This window comes from Amblyraja radiata, chromosome 27 (genome assembly GCF_010909765.2).
Source record: "Amblyraja radiata isolate CabotCenter1 chromosome 27, sAmbRad1.1.pri, whole genome shotgun sequence".
NCBI lineage: Eukaryota > Metazoa > Chordata > Chondrichthyes > Rajiformes > Rajidae > Amblyraja > Amblyraja radiata.
This window is the reverse complement of record NC_045982.1, coordinates 16739389-16752935: the sequence shown is the minus strand read 5'-3', so window position 1 is coordinate 16752935 and position 13547 is coordinate 16739389.

Genomic DNA, 13547 nt, shown 5'->3' with positions numbered 1-13547 from the left:
AGAAGGAGTGGAGACACTTTTAGGAGGCCAGACAACTTTTAATAAAGTTTAGCGGGCATTTAACATTACCGGTCGGTTTTCCTTGGTCCTGAAAACTCCAATGAGCCAATTAAAATGCCCGGTCAGCAAAGGAGATTGCCTACGGCTACCATCGACTGCCTGTGACTACATAGCGACCCCGCTCCACAGCACTATGAGTTCAAAAGAACCATGCCGACCAATTTTTACTCGCGGATAAATTTTCAGCATGCCTGGCATTAATATGATCCCTGACCTGGAATGTTAAAGTACAATAAGAAAAACTCCTAGAAGGCAAACTTGCCATTACAATCAAACAGCAAATACACATCCAGGCTAGTGCGTCTCATGAAATTAGCCATCACACAGACTAGTTAACAATGGGCTGCTGTATCCATGCCTAGAGAATCATGGCTTTGATTTAACTTTCCAAGTTCCTCAGTGTGATCCCTGACCACATCTCACCTCATGGCAAGGCAGACCCATTGGACAAGTTGGCACAGTGCTCTTAAGACAGGAGCAAATGAGGACTTTAATGTTCCTCAAAATACCAGAAAGTGGTAAATCATAAAGGTTTTGTCAAACATGTGCAAGGAAACCAACCACAGTCTTTCAGGAAAACATAGGAAATAGCAACGTGATGAGATCATATGTAGCCTTTGCCTCTGAGAGCAGCACAAACACACTTCCCTAACGATGCAGAAAAATACCCTATTGTATTGTCTACATAAACCTGGGCAGATCCACACTCAATGATTTCCTGCTCTCATAAACAAATTGCCATGCATATACAGGTATTGGCTGCTTTCGGAGGAACATATTACATGTATTAAAACTATAAAGTGATGCACAGAAATAACTTTTATAGATTTTAAAGAACTTATTCCGCCCCTTGACCTCTCTCGTGCGTGCTCCAGACAAGTAATAAAATGGTTGGAAACAAAGTGACCAACTGACACTGGCTAATCATCTGCCCACTGATAGCTCAGTTACTGCTGGATTGTAAATGTTACTGCAGTTTTAGTCTAGTGAAAAAGATGCTGGCTATTGGTGAAGTAACAGGAATTGCTTTTGACTTCAAAACTGGACATGACAAAGATTGTCAACATGGAGCCTTGGTAAAATTGAAATAATCGGGGAAATCTGCCTTCTGACTGGAATCATACAGAGTACAAATGAAACTTATTGTGGTCATTGGATGGCAATTACTTCATCTCAGGAGTTCCTCTCATCCGTGGCTTAGATCTACCTGTGTTCAGTTGTTTTATCTGTGACTTCTTCATGAAGTCAGAATCATTATTTCCGATGATGGTTGCATTATGTTCGGTACTTACTCATCATGCAATGAAGCATGGAAAAAGTTCAAGCTTGAGCTAACAAATTCAAGTAAGATTTGTGCAAGTTCGCCAGGTGATGATCATTTCCAGCACGAGAAAGTTCACAGCAACCTGAGGACATTCAACAGCATTACCATTTCCAATTCCTCCACTATCAACATCCTTGGGAGTCACAATGAACCAGAAGTTGATGTGCTCCATCGCATAAATACAGTGACTGTAAGAACAGGATTTTCTATAGCAGGACTCTCGTCCTGACTCTTCAAAGCTTTCCTACAAAGCTCGTCAAGAGCATGATGAACTATTCTCCATTTGGCTGCGTCAAGCCAAAATGTGCCCACGGCCTGCCAAGTTACCATCATCTAAGCTGCGTCTAAAATCTCCCACACCCACATAGTATACTGAAGAAATCTTCAGTTGGCTTAAATAGGAAATTTACTCTCTCAAATCGTTCTAATCTTCCATATCTTTTCCTGTCTACGTGAACTTAGTAGCTCTGATCTTTGCTGAAACATACCTCTCAAGCTCCATTCCTCCCCCACCAACACCACTCTCAAATTTGGGAGTTATCATGTAATGACTTCATGTATTTACCCAGGCGTATAATAATCTGAACATGTTATCCCTCGCAATTAAACGAGATACTATTTCAAGATCTGCTTTAGTTTTTAGTTTTGGAGATACAGCGTGGAAACAGGCCCTTTGGCTTGTCGAGTTCGCACCGACCAGCGATTCCCGCACACTAACACTAACCTACTCTCGAGGGACAATATTTACATTTACCAAGCTAAGTAACCTACAAACCTGTACGTCTTTCGAGTGTGGGAGGAAACCGAAGATCTCGCAGAAAACCTACGCAGGTCACGGGGAGAACGAACAAACAAGCACCCATAGTCAGGATCGGTCTCTTGTGCTGTAAGCAGTAGCTCAACCTCCATGCTCTTACAACTTTCCTCCCTGATTTGTCCTACACAGTATTTCTGCTATTTTCTTAGATTTCCCCGTCAAAAGCTGCTGATTTTTACATAGATATACCACGTAAATTAGAATTTCAATGGTCAAATGAAGAACACAAGTTCAATCAAACATTTCTGAGTGTTACCTGCCATGCTTGTGCAGTCTTGAATTAAAATAATATTCGAAAGGTTATTGCATATTCTCATTGCCAGATATCTATTCTATATATGTATATATATTCCACATTTAAATCTTAAAGAAACTTTTACCATTATGTTTTCGACACCTTCATCTATTGCATATTCTGGGAACGAAGCAGTGTATCAAGTTAAAGGCTCTGCACGATATTGTAAACACAGCAAAAATGTACTCGGGATGCACCAGGCCAATTTACACTGAGGTCCCCACACACTTTGAGGGACTGTTGCTTTGGAAGATGGAGGAAATGCTGTATTAGAAAAAGCCTCTCAAACCTAATAGAGAAGATTAATGGAGGTAAACACTAAATGCATGATATGTTTGCATATTATTGTGCTTTTATGGTCTCCTTTTAAAAACGCTTGGATAAAAGTGAAAACCGGTTACAATGTATATCAGGCACTTGTTTCAAGAATGCCTCACTGTTATTAATCTCCTTTTGAGAAATCCATCCTGAGACGGCTGATGAATCTGTGTTGTGTGTGCGGAGACCGAGAGAGAGATGTGCTCCAGGCTAGATCAATTCACTTCACCGACTCTGACCCCTATATTTGACTACAAGGCTGAACAGCCATAAATCATCCTAGTTCCCACATCCATTTAATTACTACCGTTATTTTTTTTAAACTTCTGTTTTTATTTAAATTCTTGGTTTGTTTAAACACAATGCCAGCGTCAAATGCAGAAAGTAATCTTCAAATATTTGGCTCTTGTGAAAGGGGTAATATATTGATAGTGATACAGGCAGTAGCCAATCTTCATTTGTCTCCAATTAATGAAAGCATTTCATAGCACCTTTTCAAACAATATATGCCTGGGAAGTTCCAGAAATAAAACAGTTATCCTGAGTTTAGCATCAAATAAATGAATAGTCACCGCACATTTATAGTCATCACATGTGTGCAATGAGATTTGTCTGTAGGTATGAAGATATTTTAATTAAAGCATATCTGTTAGTTGTTAATCTGAGAAATGTAGCTTTTCTGTCTCTGATTGTTTCCCCTTTCTTTCATGGGATTGCAGTCATAACATCTATATATAAATCAAGATATCATACAAATCACCTCTACGAATGGCACAAAATATTACTCGGGAAGAATAAAATCCAGCTGATAAGGGAATAACATCACAAAATGATTGTTTTCCAGGAAGATCTTATTTTTTCCGGCACTTTATTCAGGTGAGGTTATTTACTAAGGTAACTGGTAGGAAAAATAAATTAAAGATGTGATGTCCTGCCTTATAAATGTTGAGAAATAATATGGCAATTTGCACCTGCAAAGAAATCTGAATTTCATAATTAAGATCATAGTTAAGGAAAAATAAATCTTAATGTAATGCAAAAACAAAAACAAACTGTTGGGGGAACTTAACAGCATCTGTGCAGGGAAATGGGCAGATGACATTTTGGTTTGTCCCCTTCTTCAGACATATGAGGAAGGGTCCTGATCCAAAATGATGTCTATCCATTCCCCTCCACAAATGCTGCCTGACCCAGTGAGTTCCTCCAGCAGTTTGTTTGTTTTTGCACATGATTCATGCATCTGGAGTTACTTATGCCTCGATCTTACTGTAATGACCACGAAAACTGCACAAATCAGTGCTCTTTTTATTAATGATAGACACAAAATGCTGGAGTAAGTCAGTGGGACGGGCAGCATCTCTGGAGAGAAGAAATGGGTGCCATTTCTGGCTGAAACCCTTCTTCAGACTTGACCCGAAACATCACCCGTTCTTTCCCTCCAGAGATGCTGCCTGGCCCGCTGAGTTACTTCAGCATTTTGTGTCTATCTTCGGTGAATAGTTCCTTCCGACTCACTTTCTTAATAATGTATTTCCTCTTTCATTGTCTCACCATGTCTTTTATTAAATTTTTCAAAGTATACATTACTTTGGAAATACATTATTAAAAAAGTATACAAAAATGGCATGTGTCTGCCTTTGCTGAATTACTGGCCTCATCTGTGTCAGAGATCTGCCTGGCTCCTACAGTTTTCAGGCTGCAAGATTAAAGCAAACTGACGAACAGAATGTCTTAAATATTTTTGTGGATCTTGAAGCTAGAAGAGTATAATATAGGAAATTATTTGTTAGAAAAATGAGAGATAATTTTATTGGAACATTGGGGGTATTGGAAATTAGATGCAGAAATAATGTTTCCCCTCAAGTATATTTTACTATTTTCGGAATAAGGAGTCACCCTTTTAAGGTGAAGATGAGAAGTGAGTTCTTCGCTCAGATGGGCCGTGGATATTTGAAATTCTACACTTCTGCAATGAAGCCTGAATATATTCAACGCCAAGATGGATTTGCCTTCTTTGGGCAAGTTCAGTGTTATGGGGAACAAGCAGAAAAACGAATCCAAGGTCAATATCAGATCAGCCAATTCTTACTGAATGGTCTACTCTTACTCCTTTGTCATATGTTCTTATTATTCAGCTGAGGCAGTGTGAGGACATGACACCTTGCTTCTGGGGCCCGAGCACTGGGGTAGTGTGTGAGAGGAGAAAATAAAACATCAACCAGTTTCCCACTGACTCATTGCATTACAAATAATATTGGCAACATCGCAGGCTCAGCTGGCCATTGAGGACGCAAACTATAGCATTCATAGGCACTTTTCTAAAAGCCAGGAGAAACTATCAATATAAGATTTTAAAATAGATTTAGTAAAAGATTATTCAAATTTTTTTTAATAACATTGCCTCTCTATCAGCAGTAATTATTTTTACGTTAGCACCAAGTGGAGGGCGTTTAAAAAAACCCTATTTGCTGAATAAATATGGAAATAAAAATGTACGAATGAAGTTTGGATTCTCCAGACCATTCCTATCTGAGAGTAATCCGTCGCTGCTATGCTCCAGGGTATCTATGGAGATCTGGGATGGATTTTACTGACGTGTCAGATGGCACAGAATATTCAGACATTATCCATTGATTGCTCGGAACTGGTCCAAGCACAGCTCAGACTGATAGGATGAAAAAATCTGCTCTCTCTGATCATGGTGAGGATCAAATAAAACAAGTTTCAAGCTAATGTCACACTTGGGCACTCGCCTGCTTTTCTCTTGAGGCTGTGATTAAAGTATGTCGCTTCTAAGCTCTGCTGTGCTTACCTGAAACGGCAACATATTGGCACACCAAATAAGGCTGGTAAAATCTTTCATTTCCACTGATCTCATCACTTAGATTTAACACAAAAAAAACACTGCAAAAGATATCCATCCTGTGACTTAAAAACATCTAATCCTTTGATTCAGGGGATTTTTTATTTCCAATGCTGAATATTAGCATGATCATTAATCATTTATATTTCAGTCAGTAATTGCTGACTTCTGTCACATCTACTGCATCACAACATTCAACGTCACACCAGGGTTCAGAAAGGTCAGCCCATACACTTCCTCACTCCTGGCAGAGTTTAGCATTTCACATATTTCTATGATCTGAAAACTTACTGTCGTTTATGTGTTCAAAAGGTCATTACTGCTTTCTGCAAGAGAAAATTGCTGTTTACCAAACAACAGACTGTAGTCATGTTCTCAAATGGACTGTGTGTGTTTCCTTCAGTCAATTTCTCAAGTGTGTAGTAAAGTGTAGAATATTGATTCATCAGTAATTGCCCTATTCGGGAGGGGGAGTGAAGATTGCATCTGCTGAGAGCTATCTCACGATATCTATAATGAGTGCCATTGTCCCAAAGCAATGAATTGTGCAGATCTGTATTTTTGATTACAATTTATTCTGGCAGTATTGAGATATCTGATATGTGAAGCAAAAATTATTTCAATGAATGAACCAGCATGAACCATTTCTGCCCTCGTATTGGTGTATTGCCCTCCTTATTGCCAAACTGAATATATTTTGATTTTTCACACCCTGACACAAGAGCACTAATTTCCATTGTTTTTTTTAGGGAGGTTTGCACTTACAGTATTTTCTGTCTCTGTTTAAGATTTTTCTTTCTTCCAATACTTTATAACCCTAATGGAAAACTCATCCTATTACTTCACAGTTCAGAAGATGATCATTAATATTTCCTTTAAAATATTCCAGATTTTATCCCGATTGTAATCAACAGGAATTATTCTCAATAATCCAATCAGATGAGCACCATAACTTCAAACGTACAGTGGTCTCAGCAAAATTATCTTGTGCCTTTTGGATCCATGTTTATATTCCAGGACACATATGAATATTTTACTGAAAGACTACAGTGTACATAAAGAAACAATTAATTAGGAATGACGGGGCTCCTTTGCCAAATGGTTTAATAAAACTGTCTTTGTATTCACTTTTGTATTTATAATGGTAGTCAAAGCATTGTCTTTACCTATCTCCGCCTCTTGACTTAGAAGCCACCTCCATATCTACCTTGGCCCCTCCCAATCTTTATTACTGATCCCTACCATATGTGGATCACATCCATCCACTGGTATTTCTCCACTGCCTTCTTCATTCTCTTTGATGTGCCTGTACTAAAGACCAAATGTCTGGCCATCAATCTTGGATATCCCAAAGCTGTTCTATCTGGCCTCCCATAGCCCTCCTCGCTTCAAAGTTCCGTTGTCATCTCCTACGTCACACTGACATCCACTTGGCTATTGCCTCTGGACCTGATATATATGTGAGCTGAGATTTCTCTTAGCATTGTTCCATTCTCTCATCCTTTCCTATCTCAGAAACTTTCCCAGCACCACAACACTATATGAAAGCTATTCTTTCATTCTTGTTCGTTTCTGCACTTTGCCTGGTTAGCCCCCTACCACTGATACTGTACTGAAGACCACCCTGAGACACGGGTATAGGGCCAGTGTATGTCTGGAACAGGTATTGTTCAACTTTCCCTACAAAGAGGCAGTCATAGCTGGGGCGTTTGGGAGTGCCCATGGCTATGCCTTTGATTTGAGGATGTGGGAGGAGCCGAAGGAGAAGTCAATGGGAGTGAAGATCAGCTCTGCTGGGCAGAGGAGAGTGTTAGTAGAGAGAAATTGGCTGGTTAATGGAAATAGATATAAATTGCTCTGACTCTAAATCAACAGACCTTCCTTTCCTCCTTTAGGCCCTATCAGCCATGATCATATTGAATGACGGTGCAGACTCGAAGGGCCGAATAGTCTACTCATGCACCTATTTTCTATGTTTCTATGTTTCAATCAGAAAAAAACTACCTGATAGTCCCTTTGGGTCTAAGAACATCTGTGAAGAGAGGAATAGGGCTAACATTTCAAGTCAGTTCTGCCAGATTTGCTAAGTATCTGCAGAATGTTCTGTTTATATTATAGATTTCCATCTTTGCTTTAAAATCCAACTCTCTGAGAATGTTCACCATGAGGACTGCAAAGGTTCAAGTAGTGATTCACTACCACCTCCTCAAGGGAAATGAGAGATAAGCATCACATGCTGACATTTTTAACCCACACCCTGTAAATGAGTAAAAGTGAAACTTCCAGTTATTTCTCTCTCCCAGTCTCACATAACCAGCCCCAGTGGCTCTATCTTTGGTCCTATTCTATGACATAGCTTGGAATATTTTAAAATATTTTCCAAACTATGTCATAGAATGGGGCCAAAGGAAAATAAGGACTTGGAGACAAAAGAAAAGAAGAAAGGTTCGGACCTGAAACATCATCTGTCATTCCCCCCATAAATGCTGCTTGAATTCTTCCAGCATTTTGTCTATGCTCAAAATAAAGGATTGCTTTGGTTAGGATAATCTGGCGGAATCAGGATCATGCCACCATGGCCCAGGTCCATCTTCTTTGTAAATGGTGGGACGAGTTTATGTGTCCATATGTAGCAATATGTCCAGGAAGGAACTGCAGACGATGGTTTACACTGAAGATAAACACAAAATGCTGGAGTAACTCAGCGGGACAGACAGCATCTGTGGAGAGAAGGAATGACTGACGTTTCGGATTGAGACACTTCTTCACTTCTTCTGAAGAAGGGTCTCGAATCGAAAAGTCATCCATACCTTCTCTCCGGAGATGCTGCTTACCCTACTCCATTTTGCATCTATCTTGTAGCAATATGTGATTCCAGGTATATAAATGATTCCAGGATATGCCATCAGCTTTGCAGTGATATGTCAATGCACCAGCTCATTAAAATTACTCCGAGAATGTCTTACACATTATCAGAAATGTTCAGATAAAACCGCAGGCATTTTAATTTTGAAACTGTGCTTTCCAAACGGAAGAGTTAAACTTCACCATCAATCCCTACATACAATTTAATCTCAGTACACATTCCCGGTAGGAAATAACAGCCACTTCACAAAAATGACCCAATTACTTCTGCCAGAAACATCTCATTTGGAGAATACATAAACCTTTTACAATGAGGGATTTTTGTTCACAAACTTAAATTGAACCACTCTTCCAGAGCACATTAACATTGGTACAATACAAGACTTCGAAAAGTGGCCCAAGTTATCCAGTGGAGTGGCAGGAGGGAAAATGGTCTTTTATATACCTGCCAACCCTTAAACAAATCATGCACAAAAAAACTTGAACAGAATTGCACAAAATGTTTCCACTGGTCTTTAAAGGGAGCTAGCTAGCAAACTCTGCCAGCAACAAACTTAAGAAGAATGCGTGCATTATTTTGAGGGTGAATAGAAGTAGATTAATTGAGTTCCTCCACCCTTCCCCCTACACCTCATCCATAATTTCTAAATTATTTCTTCAGATAAATCTGTCATATGTCACAGAATCCATCTTCAGTTCCAAACTTTAAAAATAATATTTGTTGTTGATATCCTTAGAGAAAAGTATATTCACAGCAGCATTAAAATGATTCCGAGCCATTTTATTTTGGCAACTGTTACTTCCCCACTTCGGATTTGGAAATTAACTATTTTGTGTTTCTTACAAAATACAAATCTATTCAGAAGGCCTCAGAATAATTATTTCCTCCATTTGGCTGTAAGGGATGAACTTCTCTCTAGATTTGATTTTTTAAGTATTCATTTTTTTGCGAGTTGGGCATCACAGGCAAGGCCAGAATTTATCCTGAATTAGCCTGAAGGTGGTGAGCAATGGCTGTGAAATGTTGGTGTTCTTCTAGTGCACCACACCGGGATTAGGGAGCTCCAGGATATAGACCCAGCCATAATGTGTCACGGATGTCGGGGGTTATGGGGAGAAGGCAGGAGAATGGGATTGAACAATAGCCAATAGACAATAGACAATAGGTGCAGGAGTAGGTCATTCGGCCCTTCAAGCCAGCACCGCCATTCAATGTGATCATGGCTGATCATCCCCAATCAGTACCCCGTTCCTGCCTTCTCCCCATATCCCCTGACTCCGCTATCTTTAGGAGCCCTATCTAGCTCTCTCTTGAAAGTATCCAGAGAACTGGCCTCCACCGCCCTCTGAGGCAGAGAATTCCACAGACTCAAAACTCCCTGTGAGAAAAAGTGTTCCCTTGTCTCTGTTCTAAACTGTGGCCCCTGGTTCTGGACTCCCCCAACATCGGGAACATGTTTCCTGCCTCTAGCGTGTCCAAACCCTTAACAATCTTATATGCTTCAATAAGATACCCTCTCATCCTTCTAAACTCCAGAGTGTACAAGCCCAGCCGCTCCATTCTCTCAGCATATGACAGTCCCGCCATCCTGGGAATTAACCAAGTAAACCTACACTGTACTCCCTCAAGAGCAAGAATGTCTTTCGCTAACAAAACTGCACACAATACTCCAGGTGTGGTCTCACTAGGGCTCTGTACAACTGCAGAAGGACCTCTTTGCTCCTATACTCGATTCTTCTTGTTATAACGGCCAACATGCCATTCGCTTTCTTCACTGCCTGCTGTACCTGCATGCTTACTTTCATAGACTGATGAACAAGGACCCCCAGATCCCGGTTGACGTCCCCTTTTCCCAACTTGATGCCATTTAGATAGTAATCTGCCTTCCTGTTTTTTATACCAAAGTGGATATAACCTCACATTTATCCACATTAAACTTCATCTGCCATGTATCTACCACTCCCCCAACCTGTCCAAGTCACCCTGCATTCTCATAGCATCCTCCGCACAGTTCACACTGCCACCCAGCTTTGTGTCATCTGCAAATTTGCTAATGTTACTTTGAATCCCTTCATCCAAATCATTGATGTATATTGTAAATAGCTGTGGTCCTAGCACCGAGCCTTGGGGTACCCCACTAGTCACTGCCTGCCATTCTGAAATGGCCTGCCATTCTGAAAGGGAAAGATAAATCAGCCATGATTGAATGGTGGAATGCACTTGATGGGCCAAATGGCCTAATTCTGTTCCTATAAGTTGTGAACCAATGAACAATGAAGGAATGGCAATATATTTCCTAATCTAGCTAATGCTTCTTCAAAAAGACACAAAGTGCAGGAGTAACTCAGTCAGGCAGCATCTCTGGAGACCATGGATCGATTATGTTTCAATTCAGAACCCTTCTTTAAACTCTATCTGAAGTTCTGAAGAAGAGTCTTGTCCCAAAATGTCACCTATCCATGTTCTCCAGAGGTGCTGCATGACGGGTTGTGTCTTTTTTTTGTAAACCTGCGTCTGCAGTTCCTTGTGCCTCAAGATTTAATTCTTATTGTGGTACATATTCATAGAGGAGTGACAGATCTGCACAATCTCTTTGAATGTACATTCCATGTGACGTAGGATATCCAGAATGCATCCGACATCCTGGACAACCGCATAGGTTAAAGAGTTCAGATTCAAACTTGGGACTCAGTGCATTTGTGATGCCAATAGTAAGGTGGTTGTCTCCCTTCAGGAGGTGGCCATCCCACTTGAAAACTGTGCAGGTAGAGAAAGAAAGGGGTGACCAGGCAGGTAGTTCAGATATCCCCTGACTTTATCACACTCTGAACGTGGCATTTACTTCTGAATACCTGAGTTCCTCAGTTTCTCAAGAGAGTCAATCAATCAATCAATCAGTTTTATTCGTCACATTGCACATAAAGTGCAAGTGAAATGAATTTGCCAGCAGCGGTACAATGATAAAGAACACACAAAAACACACTAAAAATTTAACACAAACATCCACCACAGCATTCATCACTGTGGTGGAAGGCACAAAATTTGGCCAATCCTCCTCCATTTTCCCCCGTGGTTGGGACCTCAACTCTCCGCAGCCGTCGCTGCGGGCGTCCAGATGTGCAGACAAGGTAAAAAGTCCAGGTAAGTTCAGAATCGGCTCTTTCCCACCGGAGACCGCGGCTTCAAGTTGGTGTAGGCCGCAGGCCGGCGGTCGAAGATTTAAAGTTCGCGCCGCAGCCAGAAGCAGAGAGTACAACCAGAGGCAAATCCATGGTTGATGTAGTTCTATTGGGTGAAAGTAAAAGGAAGGAGGAAGTGGTAGTGAGTTCAGTAAATGGGAGGGGCTGGGAGATAAATACTTCTGTGCTCATGGGTGTGAGTCTAGAATGATTTGGTGCCTCGCTGGTGCTAGTGTCAAGGATGTTACAGAGAACTATCCAATATTCTGAAGGGAGAGGGTGAACAGTCAGAAATTCTGTTCCATATTGATATCACATAAGATAATAAAAAGATTGAAGCAATGCAGACAAATTACAGATAGCTAGAGAAGAAATTAAAAAACAGAAACCAAAGATATTTCTTTCTGGATTTCTGTGCCTTTCTATGGATGTGGGGAAGTGGTGTAAATGAATCAGGGGAAAGGGCTTTGGATTCTTGGAGCTTACTGACCTTTGTGGAGGAGGAAACATCTGTACAAGCTGAATGATTTGCAGCTGGATGGTTTGCAGCCTGTGAGACCATAATCTTGCAGCAAGATTCGCCTCTTCTGTTAGGGAGGGTTCAAACAGCTTGACTGGAGGATGGGACTTTTCACATAAGAAATAATCTTGAAGGTTCTTATTAACTAAACAAGTGTAGTGGGCAGAAGAATGAGTTTGGAAAGCAGAAGAAAAGGAGGCAGGAGTATGGAGACAAAGATTTGGCAGCTCATCATTGTGTATATTATTTCATGAAATCTTGGAATTAAAGGCAATGAGCTGTGGCCACATAGAAAACTGTAGGGATATAATATTGTGGCGACTATTGGAGATGACTTAAGGATGAACCAGAAAGGCAATGCATCGCTCCTGGTTACAGGCCCTTTAAATGAGACAAGACAAGGAGTAATAATATTAGTTGAGGACACAGTGCAGCTGTGAGGAACGATGATATTACTAGAAAGGTCGTCTGTGTAGAATTGAGTCAAAATCACAGCGCTGGCAATGTACAAAGGACCCCCTAACAGTTAAAGGATGAAAGGAGAGCAACTATGTAAACAGGTTTCTGAGGCACAAAAACAGCAAGCAGTTGTGGTAGGAGATTTAAATTGCCTCGGGATTAATTGGAACTACAGGAGAGTAAAGAGTAGAGTGATTCCTGCGATGCATTTTGAAGTCAGTGCGTAGAAAGCTCAAATATACAACAGGGAGATACTAAGGGGTTTACATACGTGACATTGACAGGGCATTTTAAAGAACAGATTGTAATGCTATTAGACTTAACATGATTTTGGAAAACGGCAAAGATAATTCAGGAATGAGGGCGTTAACCTGGGATCAGACCAATCTTACCAAGCTTAAATATGACGTCACAAACATGGATGAGAAATGGCTACTTAACAACATAAAAACTGAGCAGAACTGAGCCTTCCATCAAGATCACAGCTGATCTTCCACTCTGCATCTTTTTCCAATAGTATTCCCGTCTCCCTCAATTCCCCTGATGCCCAGAAATCCATCGACCTCTTCTGATAGCAGACTAGTCAAAACACATCTTGAATATTATATTCCATTTTGGTTGCCAGACACACACAAAACATCCAGTTTTTGGAGAGTTTGCACAACAAACCCATATTTTTGATCCCTATTGCCAAGGATCTGAATGATGAGGAATTCTGAAGCTACTTGTACATCTCAGTATGATAAAGATACAAATCCGACTTGATTATATATAAAGGTTTATATGATTAGTTCAGCAGAGAACATCTATCAAGAATATAACTTTAAATTAAATTGAGGGAAAGGG